The sequence below is a fragment of the Leuciscus leuciscus genome (assembly GCF_965113295.1).
Source record: "Leuciscus leuciscus genome assembly, chromosome: 20".
NCBI lineage: Eukaryota > Metazoa > Chordata > Actinopteri > Cypriniformes > Leuciscidae > Leuciscus > Leuciscus leuciscus.
The window spans coordinates 26,271,435-26,298,988 of record NC_138744.1 but is presented as its reverse complement, the minus strand read 5'-3'; the positions used below and the strand labels follow the sequence as shown (position 1 = coordinate 26,298,988).

Sequence of the window (27,554 nt, the reverse complement as noted above, 5' to 3'; positions counted from 1 at the left end):
ATTCAAACTAATGAATACATAGATAAAATGTAGGCCTATAATCATTTTTTTTACAAAGAAAGAGTACACTTGAAATATTGTTGAAATTGTAATTATTGTTGTAATTGTAACCGTTTTAATAAAATAGCAAAACATATTTACAAGATAGATGTAAGCAAAATCTTAAATGGTCAATATAAGTCTTCTTCTAAATATATCTTTTGTCCTTGCATTGTGGCTCAGTCAGTGTCACACCTGAGTGAATGGCTAATTATGCAGAGTGGGTGTATTCTAAGGTGTAAACCACTCCTCCTTCACGCCCCCTCGCATATTGGCTTTCCAAGCAAAACCTGTTTTACATCAATTTAAATCAATGTATGGTTTTATGTGAACGATAAAGCAAGACTATTTTCACATAATTTTGAAGAAAAAACTATAGGCGACGACATCCATTAGTCAAAAGTCTTATTGCCACATATTTAGTATGTGTTTTGTGGCCTTATTTCAAAAACTTTAATTTTTAGTTTTTCCGATAACCACGCATAAACATTATTCTCTCAAAAATGAAAACATGTACATACATGTGGCTCACATATTATTGTAGTCCTGTTTGTGCTATATAGAGTGAATTTACACCTTTGCCATTAATATGTTTATAAGCAACTGAAAAAAGCACAAATGTCAGAGCATGTCAGAACACCCCCAGGGCCCAAAAAAACGCTCAGACTCCAGAGGGTTAAAGATGAACTGAACTGAAAAAAAAAAACATTGATAATGTGTTGTTTATGACAATTAAAAGTAAACTACACTAAAAAAAATTATTAAAAATATCAATATAGCTTTTTTTTAAGCAACACAAAAATTGCGTTTGTTAGTATAAGAAAGCTGGCAATTCTGATGACATCACTGGCATGGTAGAACCTGCGACGCTATATAGGCAGCTGCAGCTGCATTTCCTATACACACGAAAATGAGTAATTTTAATGGCCGAATGGGTTACGCATTTGAGCCTGTGAGGGACAGGCCAGTAGTACGTGACTACCACCACATGGAGGACGATCAGTTTCAGGCTCCGCCTACAGTACAGGATCGTTTGGGGGGAAGTGACTGGTGTGGGTGCGGGCGCTGCCGAAGCATGGACACTGCACCGGAATCGATCTGTTGCAGAGAGGTCAACCTGGAACATTTATTGATCGGCGAAAAATGCATCACCATGCACCGTTCATTTCGGATGCTGTGCGGTGAGAGAGACGTGTTGGAGGTGGCTATGCTATCTCTAAGGGATGTCCGAGCTGAGACGCTGGAGCGCCCCATAAGTAGCAGGTATGTAACAGTGTATTTTATGAATTGGCGACTGGGCTAGGCTAGGCTAACTTGTTATATCCTTTTCTCAGACTGTTTAGGTTAACAGCGTACCGGCAGTTCACTCTTTGGGCGAGGGGGCATTTGGGAAGAAGAAATAGGATCCCGATCCCATCCTGTGCAGTGAACTACATCAGGGATCTTTTCCCCTCAGCCGAATATCAAGGATTCGAGTATGCGTTGGACTTGTAGTCAATTTTAATAATAAAACATTTGAAGTCAGACGCGTACATGTAAAGTCATCATTTTATTGGATAATATCAAATAACTGAAAAGTAACTTTACTAAGCATATATATATATATAAAAAAACAAACATTTGAACTGATATTGCCTAAAGGAATATGGTTATGCAGTAGGACTATTATAGATGAACATAAATATTATATGTAGGAATAAGAGTTAGTATAGATAATAAATTATACATATATATATATTATGTGTGTGTGTGTATATATATATATATATATATATATATATATATTAAATATTTATAAACTATTTATATAGGCTACATATAAAATATATATATATATATATATATATAAAATGTATGTTGTAGGGATTATACAGTATATGTTAAATGTGATTTCAATTTGACGATTTAATTTTTCCTACTTAGTGAACCGGCTAAGGTGTTGTGCCCCAGAATGCTCTTTGTTCGTTTTGGTAAGCCCTCTGTGTTGATATATATATATATATATATATATATATATATATATATATATGTGTATATATGTATGTATGTATGTGTGTGTATATATAAATATTTTTTTTTTTAAATCTATATCTCATATATATATATATATATATATATATATATGAAGAGTTCAGATGCAAATGCCTCTGAATGCCATCTGAAATTTTCTTCTAGAATGATCATTTTTATCAGACTTGTATATTTAAATTCAGTAATTTCACTTAAATGACCATGAAAATTACCTATTAATTGTCATTTAAGTGAAATTACGGAACTTAAATATACGAGCTTGATAAAAAATGATCATTCTAGAAGAAAATTTCAGATGGCACTTAGAGGCTTTTGCATCTGAACTCTTCATATATAGATATAGATATAGATATAAATATAATATATAAAAATATACAAATATATATATAAAATGTATGTTGTATGTTGTAGGGATTATACAGTATATGTTAAATGTGATTTCGATTTGACGATTTAATTTTTCCTACTTAGTGAACCGACTAAGGTGTTGTGCCACAGAATGCTCTTTGTCCGGTTTGGTAAGCCCTCTGTGTTGACCTAAGGTGGGGTGAGCTTCCTGTTTCTGTTCCTGTAAGGTAGCCTGTATGGTGCTGGACTCCTTCCGTCTTAAGATGGCTCCATTGACGATATCCTTTCGGAAACTGTAGGCTTTCTGCTCTTTTATTTGTGCCACCACGTACTGACCGGCAGCCTTTGAAAATTGTTGCCTAAATCTGTGTCCACCTGTCTTGGATGTTGCCCTCTCTCTCTCTATGTTGATGTTGTTGTCCAGTGCAGCCAGGCGAAGACGCGCTTCAAAGCTTTCATAGCTGAAGGCCTTTCTCTTTGTTGCATATTTATTATAAAGAGCATGAACACTCTCTAGTTCACCTGTGTGGATGCCCTCTGTCACCCTGTTAAGATTTTGGAGGAGCTGCCTGTTCAGGACAACCTTTTGGAGGCTATTAAAGGCTGCAGAGTCAGGACGGAGCCACGGGCGCCTGCTCTCCTCATCTGGGGTGTAGAGAGGGTGGTCACATTTTGTTATTGTTTCCCCGGTCACCCACTCATGAACATTTGTTATGTGGTGTAGCAGAGATATCCACCTTTCCCTGAGTCTTACTCTATCTCCCCCACAAGAGGAAACAGAATACCACAAGTGATTAGTTATCATCCGGATCCACTCACTCAGATCAGGATTCTTGCATCTTAAAATTTTCTTTTTTACATTCTTGACAATGTGCCACAGATCATACTCATGTTTGATTTCCTGATGTTTCTCTCTTAGTACCTTCTGCACAGATGGGTGGCAGTCAGTGGCCAACACAGAGACGGAGACTCCGTGGTCTGCAAGCTTGGCCAGGCATCTCTCCATACCCTCTACCTCGAGCCAGTAGCTATTTTTCACGTCAGTCACCCGCACAGTTTCCTGAGCCACGATCATCTTTGATTCTGTGTCAAACAGAGAGTAGGTGCCGAAGGTTGCATTATAGCCAGGGCTGTCATACCGTGCATCCCCTGAGACAGTGATCGGCTTCTCACTCACAGCACTCATGACCCCCTCATTGTGGATAGCCCAGGCATAGTTGACCTCCGGTATGACGTAGGCTTTCTGGATCTTATACCACTGCCTCTCTGACATGGCCTCCAAACCAATTGTTTCGCATACCTCTAGGAAAGGACTGCACTCATTCCCTGTCACAAACACAGCAGCCGGAACAGTGATGTTGCACTCCATGACTCCCCTGATTTGATTTTGTGAATGCCAAATGTAATTATGGCCATCCACACAGTGTGTTTTTACAGTCACCCCAAAACCACTGTTGGACAAAGCTGGTGGTTCTTCTAGGCATTTGCCACAACCCTCCCAGTGACACATAGAAAATAACATTAACAACTGCTTGTTAGAGACAATGCTTTTTCTGTCCTCAATACAGTTTGTGTCTTCCTCCTCTGCATCACTGCAACTGGCACTGTCATCACTTGAGAAAAAAAAGTCCTCATCATGGTCCTCAAAGGACACCTCATCCTCTACTACTTCACTGCAGCTTTGCTCAAATGACACTTCCTGAGTGTGTAAGGAGCTCTGAGAAACCATTTATGCACTACACATTTACAAACTAATACACATTGTGTTTATGAACTACTAGTAATTGTTTTCTTGTGGTTTATGTTTCCTAATGCACCAATTAATTTTGTCTCAAAATATTGCATACAATACAAAATTGTGTCTAAAATATGCATTAGATTGTATTTGCAATGTACATAGCCAATTATTAATGGAGCAATAGTGGTTCATGGTGTTATAAGAGGGAAATGTGGTGGGAGGTTGGAGGGCTGTAGCCTGTCATGCACTCTCATTTATTGTATACAAGCACATTATGCATTTTAGTAAATAGAGACTGCTTGTATATGTCGTGTGCATTTAGAGAAAATACCAAAACATGGTTAAGGTACTGTGCGTTTTAGAAAATCGAGGCACATAAATGGAAAATGTGATTGGACGAATTCATCCAATGAGATCGCTTGTTAAGTTAGCTGCACGCAAAATGTTAAAATCAAAATACTGCACGGCCGGTTACTGCACAGATACCTCTTACTATGGACCTAGCAGCTATTTCTGCGAGTTGAACTCCCTGCATCAACAATGTTTCCTGACACGATGAACATCAGCTAGCTTTCAGGGTGAGTAGAGAGGGACATTGGATTCTGTTTACAGTCCTGCTGCGGTTTAGTTAGCAACTAGTAAACGCATTATTATCGATCTGTGATATCGTCGGAGTCATGATTTATTTATACAGTTTATATGGTCGGAGTGGTGGCTAGCTTGTGGAGTTTGACAAAAGTGCTTCCAACGTGTTTAACTGCTAGCCCTAGGTTGGATCGTTTGGTATCTAGCTTGGTTTTGTGACTCAATTTCATTGAATGCCAAGTGTGTCAGTCTCGGTTTTGTTGAACTATAAAGCCTAACGTTACACGTCATATGTGCGCGTAAGTGAATATGTACATGTTTTGTGTATGTGACAACGCTACATCCAGCCCTTTGCTTAGTAGACTTGCTAGTATGATAACAGTTAACATACTTCTCTGTCCTCTGCCTGACGCGAGCGTTTCAGCGCCCTGTCTCTGCGGTAGATAGCATCGGTGGTGTTAGTACTTGCCGTTGGTCTATCGGTCTGCCCTGTACTATAGCCTGAAAAGTTGAACATTGACGGAATGGCCTCAGGTTTCAGTCTGTTGGTCTTAACCCTCACCAGTGAACCTGTTGTATTGAAAGTACAACTCTCTAGATAGTCTGTCGCTAAAAAATGCTCACTACAGACTCGAAATCCAGGGGCTGCCGGAGGGTTAGCCAGTTTTAAGGCAGCTAGCCATGACTTGAGGGCTGGTTTCCTTGTCAAAGGTAGCCTGTGAAAATGTATCGTAACCCCAGCTGCCTTAGCCCTATACAATTCATTACTACAGCCAGGGGCAATACAGTATGAACCCCCTCTAGACCTTTTGGTTTCTGTTTCCTCAGCCATGTCAGCTAGCCTCAGACTATTTACATTCTATGGCTGCTCTGCTTGTGTTGGTTAGCAACAGAGTAGCTTACCATGCCAGTGACGTAGTGGAATGTTGAAATCCAACATGGCGGCGCCCGTGTAACAACAACAACATTTTCAACGTACCATTTTATCCCTTTTAACAAATTCTGCCACTTTATTAATTGTACCAATGAGAATAAATAAAATAAATCTGTTATATCACCTTTACTCAAAATTCCAGTTCAGTTAATCTTTAAGGCGGGACACTACAGGTGAATAGGGTAACATTTTTAACTAGCAGATATCACCATGAAACTTTCCCAGTTAATTACCTACATTAAGATGAGAAAAAAATGTACTACAAGTTTTCTATAATTTAATGTTTAAATATGCAAATTCGGCAATATCTAATTAAATATGTGCTATTTTGCATATATTTTAAAAAACGAAATCTGAGTATTGGATAAAGCCAGGTTAAAAATTATTTTTTCATTGTGTTCACATATTAGATGGGAAAAAAATTACAGAGGGATTTATGGATATCTACTTTTGTTATCCTGTAAATCAGAATATACTGTCAATAGCCTTCAAAAAATGATTTTCTCCATGTTTTTTGGAATAAAATGTTATATAAATCAGGCTAGGAATAATATATTTACAAATCCCTCTGTAAATGTCTTCATAATATAACTAGGTACAAGACTGGAAAGTGTGGTGTATATAGGTGCTACTGAAGTGGAGATTTCGTACTTGGAGTATGAGAGAAAGGTCATTTTGAGAAAACAGGCTTTAAAGATTTATCATCAGCCAATGAGATTGCGCATTCAGCCCTTTTACTTTCACGATTGGTTGCTGATAAAAAGGAAATGACTATATTTGGATCCGACAGCAGTGTAAAGGAGAGAGAGAGCTTTCCGGCGTGTGCGTGTGATGACAGGAAGAAGACAGAGATCGCGGAGCAGGGGGAGGATTAAGAACGCCAACTTTTGTTGAATTTATGAGAAATCTACAGACGCGAACAGAAAAGTGTAGTAAAATAAAGACCTAAATGTGTATTTCGGACTTTTTTTCACCACAAGTCTGAAAGAAGACATGTTATTGAAGACAAATATCCAAAAATCTCAAAATTGACCAGTAAAAAACCCCGATGTTTTTGCCTGCCGTGTCTCGCCTTAAGTGTAGAAGGGGTAAGCCACTTCAAAGCATAAAGTTTCCTCGTGGAAGAAGCTCTACAACTTAGGATAGTCTTCTACTGAAATATCAAGCCCAAGGCCTGTGTTAGGAGGTCCCTCCGGATGGGAATCTCCCACGGGAGGCCGTCTAGGAGGGCTACCAGGTCCGAAAACCACACTTGGGCCGGCCAGAGCGGGGCTACCAGCAAAAATTGAACCCCGCCCTGGCAAACTCTTTCTAGAACTCCCAGGAGCAGAGCAATCAGGGGAAATTAGTACAGCCAAAGCCTCTGCAAAGGCTGTACCATGGCATCCAGCCCCAGAGGAGCTGGCTGTGTGGAGGGAAAACCAGAGGGGACAATGTCAGTTATCTTGTGACACAAACAGGTCTACGTCCGCCTGGCCGAACTTCCCCCAAACTTCCTCCTGCCTTGACAGTGTGTCTTCTCCAACATTCATGTGCCCAGGGATGCAATTGCCCTGAGAGAGAGAAGCTTGCCCTGGGACAACAGGAGGATCTGATGCGCCATTGTACACAGAGGGCGCAATCTTAGACCCCCCTGGTGGTTTATATAAGAGACCACCGACGTATTGTATGTTCGAACTAGAACATGATGGCCTCTGAGGTATGGGAGAAAGTTCCTCAAGGCAAGCAGGACCACTCACATCTTTAGGCAATTTATGTGCCAGGAGAGATGGTGTTCTTTTCACAGACCCTCGGTCGAGCGGCCTTCCGGAGTTTCTTTCTGCCATTTTTTCCATTAGCAACCATGTTGGAGAGAACTACTATTGCTGCTCAAATATGTCCGTGTCAAACCAAACGTGTCAATAAGCTCTTCGCTGATTGGCTTGTGCGACAACGCGTCATGCGAATTTCCCGCTCGAGTTGAAATTGAAGCAAATATCGCGCTTTCGTGGCAATCACGTTGCCCAATTTGCATCAATTGCGTCTATTCGCATGTTTGCACTGACTTTGTATGTAATTTACTCTACTCTTTTACTTTGTATCTACTCTTTTGGTGTGCACTCAATGTAACATTCATCATATTACATTGTAAACATTATTACTTTTATATCGTATTATGTTTATATTTTAGAGCAAAAAACAACGCATCATAGGACATTAGATGCTATGAAAGGTTGCCTATATTTTATATTTCAACATTTTACTCGATTTCACACAATTCAGTTTGCCGAGATAGTGTGAGAAAAGCCCAACTAGTAAAATATGTACAGGTTTTAGTAAAAAAATAACACAATAACTAAGGTAAGAATGAATACTTATTCATCCGAAATAACATCCTCTGCTGGATCAAGGATCATCACATAGCATTCTTCTTCTGAGGTAAATTCAAGTCTCATTCCTCACAAGCGTGTCTTCTTCCAAACTCAAAAAGAATTAGAGTAACCTGACGAAGCTTGTTGGACGATTAACGTATGAATAGCCTGTGCTGTGCGTAGGACCACAATACAGATAATGACCTCAGATGGTAAAGATTGTACCTCTCATTGGTTTATAAGAATTACATAAACTGGGAATATTTGTTTTCAAAGACATGTTTCTGATGTCTGTGTGACAAGTATTTGCTGAGTTTCGGTTCATTTTTGTGACGCGTTTCAGAAAGATGTTCACAGAGACTGAGACACCAGAAAGCCCACCCTGTTTCATTATTTGACAAAAGCACAATGTTCTGTTGTTATTGTGAGTGCACATAAAAGTAGACCCTACCCTTTACAGTTTCGAATGCTGAAATACTATTATCTGTATGACCAGAAATGACGGGATATTTTAAGTTCTTTCCGTTATCAGGAAAAAAGGCAATGAGCAATGCAAACACTGAGACAGGTAATGATCCAAGTGAGAGAGAGAGAGAGAGAGAGAGAGAGTCTACTTGTCTATCAGTTAAATACTATAATCAGATTATCTCAGATAGCATGTGGGAATATGCTTAGAATAAATTTTGAAACTCATTACAGTTTTTCTCAGTCAATTTGACACTTCTCCAAACTCTGATCACTGCTCTCAAAACAATTAACACAGTGATCACTTTTGAACTGTCCGAAACAGATTGTAAATTCTTATTCATTCCATACAAATTACAAAACATATGCATAATGTTCTCAAAACATTCCACACAACTCTCAAATGTGTTCACAGCAGTTCACTCAGCCAACCAAAATGTTTACAGGTCCTTCTCAAAAAATTTGCATATTGTGATAAAGTTCATTATTTTCCATAATGTAATGATAAAAATTTAACTTTCATATATTTTAGATTCATTGCACACCAACTGAAATATTTCAGGTCTTTTAATTGTTTTAATACTGATGATTTTGGCATACAGCTCATGAAAACCCAAAATTCCTATCTCAAAAAATTTGCATATTTTACCCATGATTGCGGTTTTGAGTAATGAACCAGGCTGGGAGTTTTTAAAAGCCTCAGGAATCTTTTGCAGGTGTTTAGAGTTAATTAGTTGATTCAGATGATTAGGTTAATAGCTCGTTTAGAGAACCTTTTCTCTAAAGAAAAGAGAGAAAAGGTTAGAGAAAAGAGAAAAGGTTCTCTAAACGAGCTATTAACCTAATCATCTGAATCAACTAATTAACTCTAAACACCTGCAAAAGATTCCTGAGGCTTTTAAAAACTCCCAGCCTGGTTCATTACTCAAAACCGCAATCATGGGTAAGACTGCTGACCAGAAGGCCATCATTGACACCCTCAAGCAAGAGGGTAAGACACAGAAAGAAATTTCTGAACGAATAGGCTGTTCCCAGAGTGCTGTATCAAGGCACCTCAGTGGGAAGTCTGTGGGAAGGAAAAAGTGTGGCAAAAAAACGCTGCACAACGAGAAGAGGTGACCGGACCCTGAGGAAGATTGTGGAGAAGGACCGATTCCAGACCTTGGGGGACCTGCGGAAGCAGTGGACTGAGTCTGGAGTAGAAACATCCAGAGCCACCGTGCACAGGCGTGTGCAGGAAATGGGCTACAGGTGCCGCATTCCCCTGGTCAAGCTACTTTTGAACCAGAAACAGCGGCAGAAGCGCCTGACCTGGGCTACAGAGAAGCAGCACTGGACTGTTGCTCAGTGGTCCAAAGTACTTTTTTCGGATGAAAGCAAATTTTGCATGTCATTCGGAAATCAAGGTGCCAGAGTCTGAAGGAAGACTGGGGAGAAGGAAATGCCAAAATGCCTGAAGTCCAGTGTCAAGTACCCACAGTCAGTGATGGTCTGGGATGCCATGTCAGCTGCTGGTGTTGGTCCACTGTGTTTTATCAAGGGCAGGGTCAATGCAGCTAGCTATCAGGAGATTTTGGAGCACTTCATGCTTCCATCTGCTGAAAAGCTTTATGGAGATGATTTCATTTTTCAGCACGACCTGGCACCTGCTCACAGTGCCAAAACCACTGGTAAATGGTTTACTGACCATGGTATTACTGTGCTCAATTGTCCTGCCAACTCTCCTGACCTGAACCCCATAGAGAATCTGTGGGATATTGTGAAGAGAAAGTTGAGAGACGCAAGACCCAACACTCTGGATGAGCTTAAGGCCGCTATCGAAGCATCCTGGGCCTCCATAACACCTCAGCAGTGCCACAGGCTGATTGCCTCCATGCCACGCCGCATTGAAGCAGTCATTTCTGCAAAAGGATTCCCGACCAAGTATTGAGTGCATAACTGAACATAATTATTTGAAGGTTGACTTTTTTTGTATTAAAAATACTTTTCTTTTATTGGTCGGATGAAATATGCAAATTTTTTGGTGGTTCTTTACTTTTTTGCCAAAATCATCAATATTAAAACAATAAAAGGCTTGAACTACTTCAGTTGTGTGTAATGAATCTAAAATATATGAAAGTCTAATGTTTATCAGTACATTACAGAAAATAATGAACGTTATCACAATATGCTAATTTTTTGAGAAGGACCTGTATATATCAGGAAATAAGCATTTTGTCAGGTTTAGAGAAGACTCAAACAGGTGAGTAAATAAAAACAATGTTTATTGAGAACAGAAGCACGAAACCAGCAGATGTAATGGTGAGTAGGTACTGAAAACTTGAGATGAAGATAGAACTTAGCTGAATAGTAATATGAATGTCTTTACAGGTGGAGTGGAGAACAGATGATGAAGATGATCAACAGAGAAGACAGATGGTAGATCAGAATGAAAACTGAAGATGAGTATCTCAGGTTGGTAGATCAGGTAAGTAACAAGTCTTGTACATCCATGACCAGACCCGACACTGAACAGAAGGTGAAGGGTTGTATTTAAAGGGAGTGAATGATGAGGGGATGATGAGGTGCAGGTGTGTTGAATCAGTATTCCGGGAGAGTGAACGAGTGGGCAGATCTGGTGGATCCCTGACACATTTACAGCTCTTTTTGTTGATTACAAAAATCACAAACATTTGTGTACCATTTTTCCAAACACAACAAACAAAACATATTCTCGATTGCACATGGAATTATTTCATTTGGCCCCAATCTAGTATCTGCATGGTTAATAATACACATCTCAGGAAATGACATTTTTCCAATTGTTTACACAGCTATCACAATTGCATTAACTATAAAAACTATTTTTAAAAGTAGCAGATATTGTTATACAAATTTTTAAAAGAATAAGAATAAGCATGAAAATGGGAAAAGAAAGAGTTATCAGAGTGGAAGTTGATGGGGAGTGGAAGAGGTAGAATGAGATGAGGGGAGAGGAGGAGAAAGTTAAAGAAAAGGAAGAGTAGAATTGGGAAAAGGAGAGGGTGAAAAGATGGGTAAAATTGAAGACTATTTAGTGGACAGATACTTTTTATGTGTCTATAGCTAAATATGTTATAATTTTGATGACAGCATTTACTTTTAATAAATGCATTACTAGAAAAACTGCAGTGCTTCATTATGCAGTGAATATTGAAATGTTTTGTCAACATAAGAGTGTGTTTAGTGCTGTGTAAATTGTTCTGAGAGCAACTACATTCATTTGAAGAAATGTGTCAAATCGATTGAGAAAAACTGTTAAAGGACTAATTTAGAAGCAGCTGCTACTGAAGGTCATGACTATTGAATTGTCATGACTATTGAATTTTTATGACCTCACAGTATGATATAGGACTGTTTAATTTAATGTGGATGGTTTGTTAGTAATGCTATTTCATTGCCATTCACTTCCCATAGTTTTGCTTGATGGTATGGCTTTCTAGGGATTGCATTTATCTCCTGAATCTGACCCATAACACAAGCAGTAAAAAGGAATTGCTACTTCCTTTAAGCTTTCCTTATACCTTTTACAAAATCAATGAACAACTCTGAGGTCATACCTCAATTTTCACACCACACTAAAGCTGTGGTTTATAATCTTTTCTTTTGGAATCTATAAGCACACATGCCCAGATTGTGGTTAATCCTGAAAAGCACATGGATTTCTGCCTGAGGCTCATTAAGCACCTTCACTCTCTGTCTCTCCACAGATGTTTACTTAGACGCATGCAATTTCAAAAAAATCTTAAAATTAAGAGGACGAAATACTTACTGAAGGGAAGAGCAATGTGATTTTATGAGTATTTGTATGTATTTTGTATGGTTAAGTATGGTTCTACCACACGTACATTTACTTACGTTTCATATACACGGAAACAAACAATATGGACGTATTGACAGCACTAAAACTTAAATGATTAACTTATGAACAAATTTACAGAAGTACAAATGTGTACGAATTTATGAATATTAAGATTGTGGCATTGATTTTTTTATTTTTTTTTATTGTATTCAGTTGTCATATCAGTGACATTATGTTTTCAGTCGCATTTATTAAATGCAGTTTTCTCAGTATAGTATAGACATGTATGAAGTGTTTTGTTGGTCTGAGTGAGTTTTAGAGGTGAGATTAACTGTTTGGCCAAGATTCATCTTGGTAATTCAGACTGTATGAAGAGTTTTGAAAATATGGCTTCAGTACTGAAAAATACTTGTTATAAATTGAAAAAAATTATAATTTGCTCCCCTGATTGCACTCGCTAAGCACGAATACACTGCAACTTTGTATTGCCCAAAATGGGACCAAAGGGTAGGAGACACATACCATTCGGCAATAATATTTACACCTATAGGATTGGAAAAAAATTGTTTTAGATCTTTAAATTCTGATGAATATAACCATAAATTTAAAGGCAGGTCTGATTTGATAGCAGAAGATTCTACATCCACTCAAGGTAGGCAGTCCTGAGATTGTATTTCTTTACTGTCCAACAAGGTGGAAATTTGTCTTTGGCTCACTAGCACATAAAATAACTATACAGGCAGTAGTAAAAAAAAAAAAAAAAACAGAACAAAAAACAGACAGATTCACATTACATAGATATGAAAATACAGTACATGCCACTATCATTTGGTTTATCGATCACTTGCAGAGTTGAGAATTTTAATAGCGTTTGGAATAAAATACCTCATAAACACATTTTTAATCGCTAGAGGGATTCTATAGCGCCCACCTGATTTCAAGGGCTCAAATTGACTAAAAGAGAGGGTCAGAACTATCTGCAAGAATAATCCTTGCCTTCTTCTTTGCCCTTTCAGCATAATGTTGTAGTAAGGGATTCTGTGGTCTGCTGACTATTTTGTTTGCCACTGACACAATTCTGGCGAGTTTGTTCTTAGATCTACAGTTTAAGTGATCATACCAGGCGGGGAGGTGAAAAGTTAATACACTCTCTACAATGGATTAGTACACAAGTTCTAAAATATGCTGACTAACTCCAAGGCCACTAAGTTGTCTAAGAAGAAATAAATGCTGCGAGCAGTTTTTTTAAAATGTACTCTGCATTCTCAACGAAGCTCGCATATGAGTCCAGAGTTGAGCCAAGGTATTTAAAATTCTCCACAATTTCAACTTGTTGACCCTCAAGTGAAATTTGGCTTGATTATCATGTACACATAATTCATTTTGTGCACATAATTAATTATTTTGTCTTTGCAACATTAATTTCCAATTGGCTCAAGTGACACAGAGTTTCAAGGGCCTTAGTGTGAGCCAGGTATAGGCAACATCATGTAGAGAGATTATTCAGAGAAGTTGAACAGCCCAATGAGCTTTGAATGCTTCCCATCTAATACCAGCAGATGTTTCAGAATTGTTCATTTCAAAATACAGATACATTTGTGTGTTCTAATATTCTATAAACTCTGGATTCCGAAGCCATCCTATCTGAAAGTACCATTTAGGGGGATTCTTTATGAATTTTGAAGTTTTGTATGATAAGGATATAGCTGCATGGTCAGATGACTATGCTGTGATATACCGTTTACAATCTGTTATTTTTTAAGCAATTGTGTAGATATTACAAGAATAACATGAGTATGATACTGCTGCTGGGTAAAGATCCTTCCAAACATCTGATAAATTAAAGTCTACTTCCTAGCATTAGTATGCGTTTTATCAATCCCCGTGGAACGATCTTTAGAAGGATCTAGCACACAATTCATATTCCCTGCGATAATATAATATCCCGGCAAACTAGCAGTTAGTTAAATAAATAAAAATCATTACAAATTTAGGGTTGTCACCATTTGGACCATATACATTAATTCAAATGATCTTTTCTTTGTTTCGTTTTTTTACATTGTAGCTTAATATATCTTCCTAATGGATCTTTATGTACCTTCTTAACCTGTATTGGACTAATGATCAAAGCCATTACTCCTCTTGTATTAGAAGTGACAGGGCAGCTAAAACTCTCCTACGAATCCTAATTGTCTCAGTTTTTAACCATGTGGGTTTCCTGAAGAAAAACGACTAGTGCCTGTAATAGTTTAATCCTGTCCATGTCCTACTTTATTTATTTTTTACTATTACCTGGACCTCTACAATTCCAGGTTAAAAATGTCACATTCCCTGTCTCCCCCATAATCTTTAACATTTCCTATTAAGAGGCATGTTTCCTTTTACACACTCACAGATATTAAATCCTGAGAAGCAAAAAATACAAAGGAAAACAATCATGCACAAAACACCTATTGTTAAGATACACTCAACAACATCCCTATTTTACCCAGAAGCATCAATGCTAATGCATTTAAACCCCCAGCCCTTACATATGGTGTTGATTGGTCAACACACCCGTAAGGGACTATCAGGTACTTTTATATTTATTATGACAACCCTGTTTGTAAAATTATTCTCACTTATTATATTAAAGTGTAAACACATATTTTCACATCTCCATAGAACAACAACTGAACAACAACTGAAGCTGCTTAGTTAATTTACAAATTAGTCTTGATTAGTCACAATCGAACATGTTACCGTTAATTCAGTCTTCACAACAAAAAGAGGATAACGACATTTGTGGAATGTAATCTGAATTATTTTGAAGCAACCTACATTCAAGACTATAATAGTCCAGCTGAACTGAGCCCACCTTTATTCTTTGTCTAGTTCCCTTTCAAGGGAACTCCCGTTGCGTCGAAACTGACGCTATGGGGAACGCTTTGCGTGATGACGTCTTGAAGCACATGTAAAATCAGTCCAATGGTGTGGCGGAACGTCAGAGGCGGGTGACGTCACGTACCAGGAAGCTATAAAAGCCGGCCCGAAACAGAAAACGAAAGCTTTCTGAGTCTTCAGTTGCGCTCTGTGTTGAATCTGTCCTTGTTATTTGGTGTTGTCTGTCTATATTATATATATATATTCAGTATGGCGAGCAAGCAGCAGTTTAGAGTGTGTGTCCATCCCTGCCCGCGTTATTTAACGGGAGGTGATACTCACACTCTTTGTGTTGTTTGTTTGGGTGAGGAGCATGCCCAGTCAGCACTCGAGGGTGGTGACTGTGTGCATTGCGAGGCGCTTCCATTGCGTACGCTCCGATCCCGCTTGGCTCGGTTCAATCCCGACCACGTTCCCCAGGGCTTGGGTCCCGCCGCTGCCGAGGCACGGCGTCGATCTCAGACCTGGGGTTCACAAATGGATTTATCAGTGGATGTTGAGACGGGCTCTGCCTTATCTCAACATCCTTCTGATAGATCCAGTGCCTCTCATCAGGGTGTGGAAGCACGCGCTGCGGTTTCTTCCCCCCCGATGGAGGCACCAATACTGCAATTGTCCAGCTCTGAGGAGTTGGACGTTGTTAGTATTGAAGCTGAGTCTGAGGATTCGCCACCTCAGTCTCACGCTTTTGAGGAATTGCTCGATGTTGTCACGAGAGCAGTTAAAAAATTATCAATTGAGTGGCCAGAGGATAGGCAGGACGTTCGTTCGAAAAGTAAGCTCGACGAACGCTTCCTGCCATCTCGTGCACAGCCTCAGCGAAGAAGCCTTCCGTTTTTCCCCGATCTCCACACCGAGGTGTCGAGATCGTGGGGAAAACCAGTATCATTCAGAGTTTATACACCACAAACATCCCATTATTCCTCCATTCATAAATATAAAGAATATGGTTATGGGGAGATGCCGAAGGTGGAGGAGACGCTTGCGAGCTATCTCTCTCCAGCAACGGCATCTTCCTTGAAGGCTCCTTCACTTCCCTCCAAACCAGTAAAATTCACATCAGCACTGGTTCATAAGTCGTATGCAGCCGCTGGTCAAGCTGCAGCGTGTCTGCATACGATGTCTATAATGCAAGCCTATCAGGCAGAATTATTGGGGGATTTAGAGGAGGGCGGGGGAATTGGTCCTGACACAGTGGCCGAACTACGCAGAGCCACAGATCTGTCTCTCAGGGCCACCAAGGAGACCGCTAAATCAATCGGGCGGTCTATGGCAGCCCTGGTGGCCACTGAGAGGCATCTGTGGCTCAATTTGAGCGATATAAAAGAGAAAGAAAAGCACGTTCTCTTAGATGCTCCGGTTTCCACTGTTGGATTATTTGGTGATGCAGTAAACAGTGCGGTAGCTAAATCTCAGGAAGCTGCTAAACAGGCAGCTGCATTACAAAAACTTCTCCCCCGCCGTTCTTTCATTGAGGCTGCTGAGCGGGAGCAGCCTCACTCCTCTAAAAAGAGCGCTGAACATCGTGCCACTCAAAAACAGAGTGTGTCCTCTCGTGCTCCCCCACAAAAATCTCGGGGACACGGAGGGCGCTCTCAAACCCAGCAGTCTTCGAGGGGTAAAACGGATCTGCGGACCGTTATTACCGCCAAGAAGGCTGCTGGGAAAAGGTCCTGACGTCCGAGGGCTCAGGACAAATGAGGGTAGTTCCCCCCGAAGCAGAGCGGTTAACACCTCTTTTTACGGTGCCCGTCTCTCTTCGGTGCCCTCAGGGGACCGTTCTGCCAACCCTGCCACCTCTGGTGTTACAGGGCGCAGCGGTCTCCGGCGAGCACATATCTCAAGGTCCACCCGGAAACGTAGTGGCCTCGGGATGCCCGCCCCCTCCGAGGAGGGTGCTAGAGCAGTCTGTTCGGTCGTTCCCTGCCGGTGCGCCGTTACAGGGCGTCGAACCGACTACTCAACAGCAACAAAATCCAGAAACCAGTCTCGAGAGGCTGGTACCTCTAGTAGAATCTTTGACAGTGTGGAAGCTACTGTCAAATGTTTCTCGTTGGGTCCTGCAGACCGTGGAAAAAGGGTATCAGATACAATTCAAGAAACGCCCACCTCGGTTTATGGGGGTCCTGCCCACAGTGGTGGGCCCCGAGCAGGTTCTGGTTATGGAACAGGAAGTAAACACTCTGTTAGAGAAAGGGGCCATAGAATATGTACCTCCCTCCAACAGGGAAACCGGGTTTTACAGCCGGTACTTCATAGTTCCAAAAAAGGACGGGGGATTGCGTCCCATTTTAGATCTTCGAGTTCTGAACGAGTCAGTCATGCAGCTCAAGTTCAAAATGTTAACTTTGAGACAAATCGTGCCACAGATCAGGTCCGAGGACTGGTTTGTCACGATAGATCTCAAGGACGCATATTTCCATATTTCCATCCGTCCGTGTCATTGGAAGTTCCTGAGGTTTGCTTTCGGGGGCAAAGCATACCAATATCGAGTTCTTCCATTCGGCCTGGCTTTATCACCCCGCACTTTCACCAAATGCGTGGATGCAGCTCTGGCGCCTCTGCGCCTCCAGGGTATTCGCATCATGAACTACATCGACGATTGGTTGATTTTAGCTCAGTCGCATCAGTTGGCGGTTCAACATCGAGATGTTGTTCTCGCCCACATGAAAGAGCTGGGGTTACGGCTGAACGCCAAGAAGAGTGTGCTTTCTCCACTTCAGAGGACCACTTTTTTAGGCGTGGTTTGGGATTCAGTGTCGATGCAGGCGCGCCTGTCACCGCCACGGATAGATTCCATCCTTGCAGCTGTGAAAAGTGTAAAGCTAGGCCAGCTACTCACTGTCAAACAGTTCCAGAGACTGTTGGGTCTCATGGCAGCAGCTTCCAACGTGATACCTTTTGGACTACTGCACATGAGGCCCCTGCAGTGGTGGCTCAGGACCAGAGGGTTTTTCCCCGAGGGGCAACCCATTTCGCACAATCAAGGTCACGCGGCGATGCCTACGTGCCTTGGTTATGTGGAAGAAACCCTGGTTCCTGTCCCAGGGCCCACACTGCAAAAAATGCTTTTCTTACTTAGTATTTTTGTTTTGTTTCCAGTCCAAATATCTAAAAATTCTTAAATCAAGAAGCATTTACTAGAGAAGTAAAATGACATAAGAAATTCTATTTTGTTTTAAGGTAAAAAGAAAGTACTTTAAGTAATTTTGGCTTAAAACAAGCAAAATTATCTGCCAATGGGGTAAGCAAAAAAATCTGAATAAGAATGGAAAACAAGAAAAAAAATCTGATTTTTTTTTTTGCTTACCCCATTGGCAGTAATTTTGCTTGTTTTAAACAAAAATTACTTAAAGTACTTACTTTTTACCTTAAAACAAAATAGAATTTCTTATGTCATTTTACTTCTCTAGTAAATGCTTCTTGATTTAAGAATTTTTAGATATTTGGACTGGAAACAAAACAAAAATACTAACTAAGAAAGCATTTTTTGCAGTGCAGTGCTGGGAGCTCCTTGTCGTCGCAAACTGCTAACGACGGATGCTTCCCTCACGGGCTGGGGAGCGATCCTAGAGGGTCGCTCATCTCAAGGTCTGTGGGAAGACCATCATCGTTCCTGGCATATCAATCGCCTAGAGATGTTAGCTGTCTTCCGGGCTCTGAGGAGCTTTATCACAGATCTCAGGGGACACCATGTGTTAGTACATACGGACAACACGTCGGTAGTCGCCTATATCAACCACCAAGGTGGTTTGCGCTCGCGCCCATTGTCCAATTTGGCACGCCATATCCTCTTGTGGTCCCAGGGGAAGTTGCTGTCTCTCAGGGCAGCCTACATCCCCGGGGTACAGAATATAGGAGCAGACACTCTGTCGAGACAGGGGCCGAGGCCCGGGGAATAGAGGCTCCACCCCGAGGTGGTGGAGCTGATATGGAGGGAGTTTGGCCAAGCACAAGTGGATCTGTTTGCGTCTCGAGAGACGTCTCACTGTCCACTTTGGTTCTCCCTCACGCATCCAGCTCCTCTGGGACTGGATGCTATGGTACAGACATGGCCGAGGCTACGTCTGTACGCCTTTCCCCCAGTGGCTCTGCTCCCGGGAGTTCTGGAAAGAGTTCGCAGGGACCGGGTCCATCTACTTCTTATAGCCCCGCGCTGGCCGGGTAGAGTATGGTTTCCCGATCTTGTGTCCCTCCTCGACGGGCATCCTCTGGAGTTACCCGTCAGGAGGGACCTTCTGTCCCAGGCAGAGGGCTCGATATTTCACCCTCGGCCAGAACTGTGGAACCTGTGGGCTTGGCCTCTGAGGGGGCCCAGCTCATAGAGTCAGGTCTCTCAACTGAGGTTGTTGAGACCATTCTACAGTCCAGAGCTCCCTCCACGAGGAAACTTTATGCCCTGAAGTGGAGAGTATTCACTTCTTGGTGTAGTGACCGTCGGTTGGATCCAGTCAACCGCCCAATTGGTACAGTTCTGGAGTTCCTGCAGGACCGGTTCACTGCAGGTCTGACCCCGTCCACTTTAAAGGTTTATGTGGCGGCCATAGGTGCTTACCACATTCCTTTGGGTGGAATGTCTGTGGGGAAAGACCCTTTGGTATCTCGTTTCCTTCGTGGCACTTGGAGGCTGAGGCCTGCAGTTCGCTCTAGGGTGCCACCATGGGATTTGTCCGTTGCGCTGCAAGGCCTTTCCCTGGCCCCCTTTGAGCCCATTGAGGAGGTTCCTGAGAAGTTTCTAACTCTGAAAGCTCTGTTTCTTCTCGCCATCTCTTCTCTTAAAAGAATAGGGGATCTCCAGGCATTGTCGGTTGCTCCGTCATGCTTGGAGTTTGCTCCGGGTATGGTCAAAGCTTTTCTTCACCCTAGACCGGGCTATGTCCCCAAGGTCCCCACTAATGTGGCTAGACCTATTGTTCTGCAGGCCTTCTGTCCTCCTCCCTTTCAGAATGCGGACCAGGAGGCTAATAATTTGCTTTGCCCAGTTCGGGTGTTAGACGCTTATGTCCACAGAGCTGCCCTGTGGCGTAAAAGTGATCAATTATTTGTGTGCTTTGGGTCTCCTAACAAGGGAGGTCCGGTGTCTAAGCAAAGGATGAGCAAGTGGGTGGTTGAGGCTATCTCACTTGCTTATGAGGCGGCTAGACAGCCTTCTCCTTTGGCTGTCCGGTCGCACTCTACTAGGAGTATGGCGGCCTCTAAGGCCCTTATATCAGGAGTTTCGTTACAGGACGTCTGTGTTGCGGCAGGCTGGTCCTCACCGCACACCTTCGTCAGGTTCTACTCTCTGGATTTAGACTCTGCTCCAGGGTCTCATGTTTTGTCTTCTTAGTGCTGCTCACTTGATACACACAGGACAGACATTTGTAGCTATGGAGGCGTTGGTATAGACGTTCCCCATAGCGTCAGTTTCGACGCAACGGGAGTTCCCTTGAAAGGGAACGCCTCTCTTACGACTGTAACCTCGGTTCCCTGAAGAGGGAACGAGCGTTGCGTCGCCTTGCCATATCTCATTCATGCCTGTCAGCGCGACTTCAGACTTTACGAAGCTTTCGTTTTCTGTTTCGGGCCGGCTTTTATAGCTTCCTGGTACGTGACGTCACCCGCCTCTGACGTTCCGCCACACCATTGGACTGATTTTACATGTGCTTCAAGACGTCATCACGCAAAGCGTTCCCCATAGCATCAGTTTCGACGCAACGCTCGTTCCCTCTTCAGGGAACCGAGGTTACAGTCGTAACCGAGGCGTTCTTCAATGACGTTTTGCACTGCAGCCGGTATATCAAAAACCCTTGATTTTTCCTGGTGTGTAACAAGTAGACGAGCAGGTTAGATGATCCTGTGTTCCTCTCTCTTGTGGCCTCTGTCTCAAATTATCATAAGCTCTCTGCTTCCTGTGAACCTTGAGCAGAAACATCTGGATGAAAACAAAGAGTGTGTTCCTTGAATGAAATCATCCCCCTGGACCTGGCCACTCTCATCCCCAATTATTTTTGTTTCAAAGTTCAAGAACTTCATTATTAGTGTTCTTGATGGTGCACTGGTATCTTGTCTTGTGTCCTGGTCACCTATGTTTTGTTGTGGACCCACTATGTGGGTGCTCTATGACAAAAAATGTGCTAGAGTCCATTTCCAATATTTTTGGTTTCCAGGCCTCTAAAAACGCACAGGTATCGTTTCCTTCTTTTTCAACCCACCAACCTTAGGTTGTTCCGTCTGTTTCTGTTTTTCATGTCGTCAACCTTGTCTAACAGTCTTTTTACTTGTGATTCAAGCGAGTTCGCATGAGTTGAGTGATTTTATCCTCCGGTCCAGAAATACGTTCCTCTGCCTCTTTCAGTCGCTCCTTCACCACTTCGATCGCTGACTGTCGATTTTACTCATAGATCGTTTGTCCATTTCTTTAATGGCTTGCAAAACATCTGCATTGCTGGGGTTCAACTCAGTTACTCTCATAGATTTACTGTCGTCATCTTCCTCTATCTCTCTTTGTTCGTCCACGTGATCAAAATTTCTTGCGCTTCATTATTCACATTTTCTTGAGTTCTGTTCTTTTTTTTCCGGTGCCATTTCCGTTGTTGGTCTTTTGTGCATTAATTACGGAAGGATGTGATAAAGTTTTAAGTGAGTTTGAAGGATTATTACTCAAACAGTATAGGAGGGTCGTTAACTTGCGTCTTCTCAGTACCACTCCATAACCGGAAGTCCCCGAAATCCAAATTTTTAATATTTTACTGTAGTACCCATGTTTTTTAAACCATTTGCCAATTCATTTATATAGCTATGCAAATTTAAAGTGTCATTTAAAAAGCCTGGTACACCAAAAGCTGTTTAAAATAAGTAACAGTGTTATACTATTACCTCTAGTACCCTACGAAGGCCAACTTTTAGCTTTAAACCATCATTTACGTGGCTGCGAGAAATACTAATATGTACAAAGTTCAAGGGTCCATAAAAAACATTTGTATGGTAAAAACTGTTCAATTTTGGTTTTCGTTAGTACACTGCACTAGTATAAATCCTGCATGTTAACTTTAACACGAATGTGGTTAAAAAAAGTTGCACAGTGAAATGGGCTGATTGCGGAACATTTCACCATTTGTATCGACTGTCGTGGCGGTCGGGCAAATCCACCATATTTAAAAAAAATGAAATGCAGATGTGCTTTTATGCGCATAACAAGCATACATTTTAGGCTTCTCTCTCTCTCTCTCTCTCTCTCTCTCTCTCTCTCTCTCTCTCTCTCTCTCTCTCTCTCTCGTTAGTTCATTTGAATTCATTACAATAATATAATCTTAGGGCGCTAATTCAACAAGCTGTAGATAAAATAAATGAAAATTACCCTCATTTTCCAGTTTATATCCGTTCAGTCAGATTTTGCGCTGCAAAACATCAGTGTTATCTTGTCCATGCTGGTAAATAATCATGGCCAATTGGCAACCCAACATGAATTCTATAAATAATTTTATTTGCACGGCCATTCAAACAAGAGGCTCTACCATGTGCATTGTAAAGCTATCACCGACAATCACTTTGGGCAGGAATTAATGTAAACACAGATCTCTCTCTCTCTCTCTCTCTCTCTCTATATATATATATATATATATATATATATATATATATATATATATATATATATATAAGTACGGGACTTGCTACTGCCAATAAATACAGACACGCTGCTGTGCACAATATAGTGTATATGAATTACCCGTAGCAGATCTATAAAGGTGGAGCTGGGGAAGTGCATGCTGCACTGCTAAGACAAATGCCTCCCAAGTATTTGAAGGTTGAGCAGCGAGCTCACTGGCTATGATACAGAAGGAACCAATCAGCTGTGCCCTACAAATAATGATCTGATTATGAACAGGTGAGTTAAAGGACCTATTAGCCTGCACCATCTAGATTTTCATGCCAGAATTTTGACACGCTGCTGTGAGCAAGTAAGACATGCGGCTGCTGTACAATATAGCGTACATGAATTACTCCCCAAAAGAGCAGGTGACATGATATTTGACAATACAAAACAAGCTGAGTGTACTGTACGTCAGAAAACCCCCCACCTCCAGCAGATCTACTGCCAAAACATATGTACTGCTCCTGCTCCGAAGAGCCATAGGAACCGTGAGTATGCTAGCTATGTGTGCCTGGCCCTTAAGTTTTGAGTATGAGAAATGGGGCATATGCTTGGTCTCGGCGGACTAGATCTGCCTACGCAGTATTCCCCTGAGCAGATCTAGCCGTTAGACATGTGGGCTGCCATGAGGTTCATATAAGCTGCGTGAAGCGCACATGTGTACTAGTGTACCCCCTTTTTTTTCTTCTTTTTTATGGGGTGTCCCTAGTGACTTACCAATGTGGTATTCTACATATGTGCCTACATACCGGTGTATGCGTGCCACTAAACTAGTAGTTTGGGCCATAAGGTTTGGCTCAAGTGGCCTATTAGACTATGTGTGCCTGGGCCTGCTTTGCTGAATGGCTTAACTCTATTGGCCTGTGACTATGTGTGCCTGGTCTACCACGCTGAACGGCTTAGCTTGTGAACAATATGACAATAGCCGCTTTCTGACCAAGTAGTTACAGGAACTTAGTTATAAGAACTGTCCACTTCTAAACAGTTCTATGAACTACTCTCCCCCAAACTCGGTTTTGCTGTTTGCATTCGCACTGGCCAAGTGGCCATAGGAACTGGTAGGAGGGGTAAGGGAGTGACGCTTGTTGTTGCGACTTTTATTTTGACAGCGTGGCGGACCTTTATTTTGATGGCCCAGAGCAAACAATGCTTGCATTCTGTGTTCATTAGTTAGCGATCTGTCTAACAGTACTGTTTAATATGTTATTTGATAGAACTGTTATACATAGAAAGTAGACAGTATATGAAAATAAGTTATTAGCCTATGCCGTGTGGTTGATGTCCAGTGTTGCTAGCTGAGCAGAAATATATTATCATGTTTGGCTTGGTCCCCTCTGTTGCGTTGGATTTTCTCTTCAGCATAAAGGTTTAGAGGCCCATCTATCACTGTTTTCCATGTTTGTATAGTTAGTTTCTGGAGTAAATATATAATCTGTGTGTTTGCATAGCTGTTTTAAAAATGGCAGGTGCTGGTGTTTTGCGTGCGTTCGGTCAGCGTACACTAACGTCACGAGTAGTTCCTATAGTGCTGGTTTAGACCCTACTCTGAAGTAGGAGCTAAATTAGTTCCTCCAAATAGAGTTCCTAGAACTAAAATCGTTCCTAGCAGCGTGTTCGCACCGCAGGAACATCCGGGTACTTTAGCCAATAGTTCTAGGAACTGTGAAAAGGTTCCTCCGGTCGGAAAGCGGCTTATGTGTGCCTGGGCTACCACGCCGAATGGATTAACTCTAGTCGCCTTTGAATATGTGTGCCTGAGCAAAAAGGCTCAAACATATCCAATTAGAACACGCATTATGTGTGGTTTTAACAAATGATAACACATTGCAGGCTAATAGAGATGAGAAAAGAAACCCCCCACAAGCACTTAAGCAAACAGTAGGCTATGATGATTTAGCATCATTTGATAATCGTCACTGCCACTACTGGGCCACTGTATATATGCCCATAGTGTACGTTTCAGAATCTATCCAAATACAAAAATATACGTTTTGAACATGTAAAATGTTACATATTAATACCTAAATATTAACAATGAGACCAGGCTGGGAAGAGAGAATTCAAAAGGTCTGAATTCAAAACATGCTGCATGTCTCCAAAAGAAGCAAATATTTGTTAATTGCTCTCGTTTTATTCTGTATTTTTTCCAGAAGAAATTGTATTGCTTATATCTTGCTCTTTCATAGCTCAGTGGAGTTCTCCTCACAGTATGATATTAAAAAGTAGGCCTACTATTGTAAAATGTGAATGTGATTAGTGTTTAAGTGTGAATGTGAATAATGTTTAAGCGATTTAGACATTCAGTACAATACAGCTTTTTAGGTATTACATTTAAAAACATGCGTAGCTCCTGAATCTGCATTCATGCAAGTGCAAGACAATGTTTCTTCATAAAGTGCCTTCAACGAAATCAATGAACAACTTTGAACAACCTCATTTTTCACAGCACATTAAAGCTGTGATTTACAGTGGTTTTCTTTTGCAATCTAAGGGAGAATCCAATTAGAAATGTTTGAGTTCATAGGTAGATCTCTTGACTTTTGAATAAAGATTTTGGCATATCTTGAAAATTTGAGAAAAAAAAAACAAACAAAAAAAACATAAGCCAGGCACTGTGTTTGTTACCAATTTAATCTCAGTGTGGTCTAAGAGAAACAGATTCCATTTGTGGAATTTAATGATCTGAAGAAGCACAGACTGCAGCACTCCGGACAGCACGGCTTTAGCCCTTGTGTTAAATAATCTGGACAAGTGGAATTCGAAGGAAGCAAAGTTTAATAACATCTACAAGCAGGTCAGAGTATGGGTACACTTCCCAAGTGTGAGCTTGTCACTCTGAAGAGGGCATTAGCATTAAATCACAGCATTAGCATATTACCTATTGGGCTCGGCAAGAGGATGTATTTCTTTACCAGCTGGATGGATGGTTGGGTGGATGGAATGATGCCTGTAAAGTAATCTTTACTTAATACTTTTGAACGAAATAGAAATTCTGATTTTATTTTTTATTTTATTTGAATTTTTTACTATTCATGTAGACTTTTTGCAGTCTATTATTGTGGCAAAAGCTATTTAAGATAAACCTTCTAATAAACAACATTCTAAAACAAAACACACAGCATAGGCATAATTCGTTCTGGTGAAATCAAAAAACAAAATGCACACAAACGTGTCGCTCTTGGTGTACAATCACTGATTTACATCTTTGGTTTAATGAGAAAAAAATACGATACCAGGGCGGATTAGAACCCAAGAACCTCTATCATAATTAACAAATGTTCTACCACCAGACCAGTAAAGTGTCAAGTAAAGATTATGCATATTTGGTGTGCTGTCTGCGAGAAGGGCTCAAGTTCGGAATTTGACCCAAAGAACCCGGAGTACTCCCCTCGATATCCCTGCTTGGGATAGGAACCAGCCGAGAGTGAGGAGTTGGGGTGGCAGAGGGATGCTGGAAAATTGTTGTGGAACGTGTGGAGGTGAGAGAAGGCTGTTTTTAGGATTCCTCTCGTGCTGATTTGTTGGATAATCTGAATTTGTTCCTCCCGAACTTTGTTAATTCATATGGACTTCATATGGATTCTGAAGATTAGATTACAGTGCACAAATAAAAAGCTCTTAGTTGGTGTATAAGACTGTATTTACATCTGATGCTGATGCTGATGATTACTGCTGATGCTTACATTACCATATGTAACATGGCTGTTGAGTCAAAGAGGAGCATTGGATCCAAATGCAGTAAACATCTATTAAGACATCAGAAAAAAATCCAGGTAATGAACACATACAACACCTGACAAAGAACAAGAGAAGCACTAGGGTATGTATACATAGGATAACAAGAGTTAGTAACAAGATTAGTTGCTATGGAAACAAACAAGGGTAACCATGGGACCAAACAAGGTATCTAATGCAACACAGGAAAAAGGAACTAAACACAGGAAAGGAACACAGAAAGAATAGGAACAGCAAAACAAAATAAGAATCCAACACAAGACCAGATCACGATAGAGCCCCCTGCCCCCCTTAGTGAGTGGATTCCAGAAGCTCCTAAACAAACATAGACATAAGTCCAGGAAGGAGGTGAAGCGGAGGCGGATCAGGGGGAGGGATGGAGGGCCAGGCCCATGAAGTGTCAGCAGGACTGGAGACTGAGGCGGATTGGGGAGCCAGGGCGGAGCCTGCAGAGCGAGGTGGCCAGGTCAGAACCAGCAGAGCATGTGGCCAGGGTGGACCTGACGGGACAAAAGACCATCTCAGCAGAGCCGGAGACAACCACGACAGAGCAGATGACCACCACAGCCGAGCAAATGGTCTGAACACCCCATGTCAGAGCAGAAGACCAGTTCAGCAGAGTAGACTGGACTGAAGATCCCCACTGCAGAGCAGAAGACCACCACAGCAGAGCAGACGGGACTAGGTAACACCAGGGCGGAGCAGAATACCACCATGGCAGATCAGGTAGAACTGGGACAGAGAGCACAGAGAGCTTAGAAACGGCCATCACAGAAGGTTTAGAGAAACCTTCTTTGGTCAATACAGGACAGGGAGAGAGTTTATAGAAAGCCTCTGTTGTCGTGTCAAGGCAGACAGGATGTTCATGGACTACCATGAACTACGGTTGTGTCAAGGCAGACAGAAAGTTCAGGAACAACCTACGCGGTTGTAGAACAACCTACGCAGACAGA

The 27,554-nt window shown here is 41.5% G+C and overlaps 1 protein-coding gene and 1 long non-coding RNA gene across 2 annotated transcripts in view; one reads left to right on the top strand and one right to left on the bottom strand.

Annotated features, from left to right (window-relative positions):
* Positions 1-27,554, bottom strand: part of adcy2a (adenylate cyclase 2a) — a 190,660-nt gene that overhangs the window by 60,676 nt on the left and 102,430 nt on the right. The window lies entirely within an intron of this gene.
* LOC309484236 lies at positions 868-4,120 on the top strand. Its single transcript, XR_014200761.1, has 5 exons — positions 868-1,302; positions 1,374-1,514; positions 1,963-2,009; positions 2,542-3,079; positions 3,338-4,120. It is a non-coding gene; the product is annotated as an uncharacterized lncRNA (long non-coding RNA).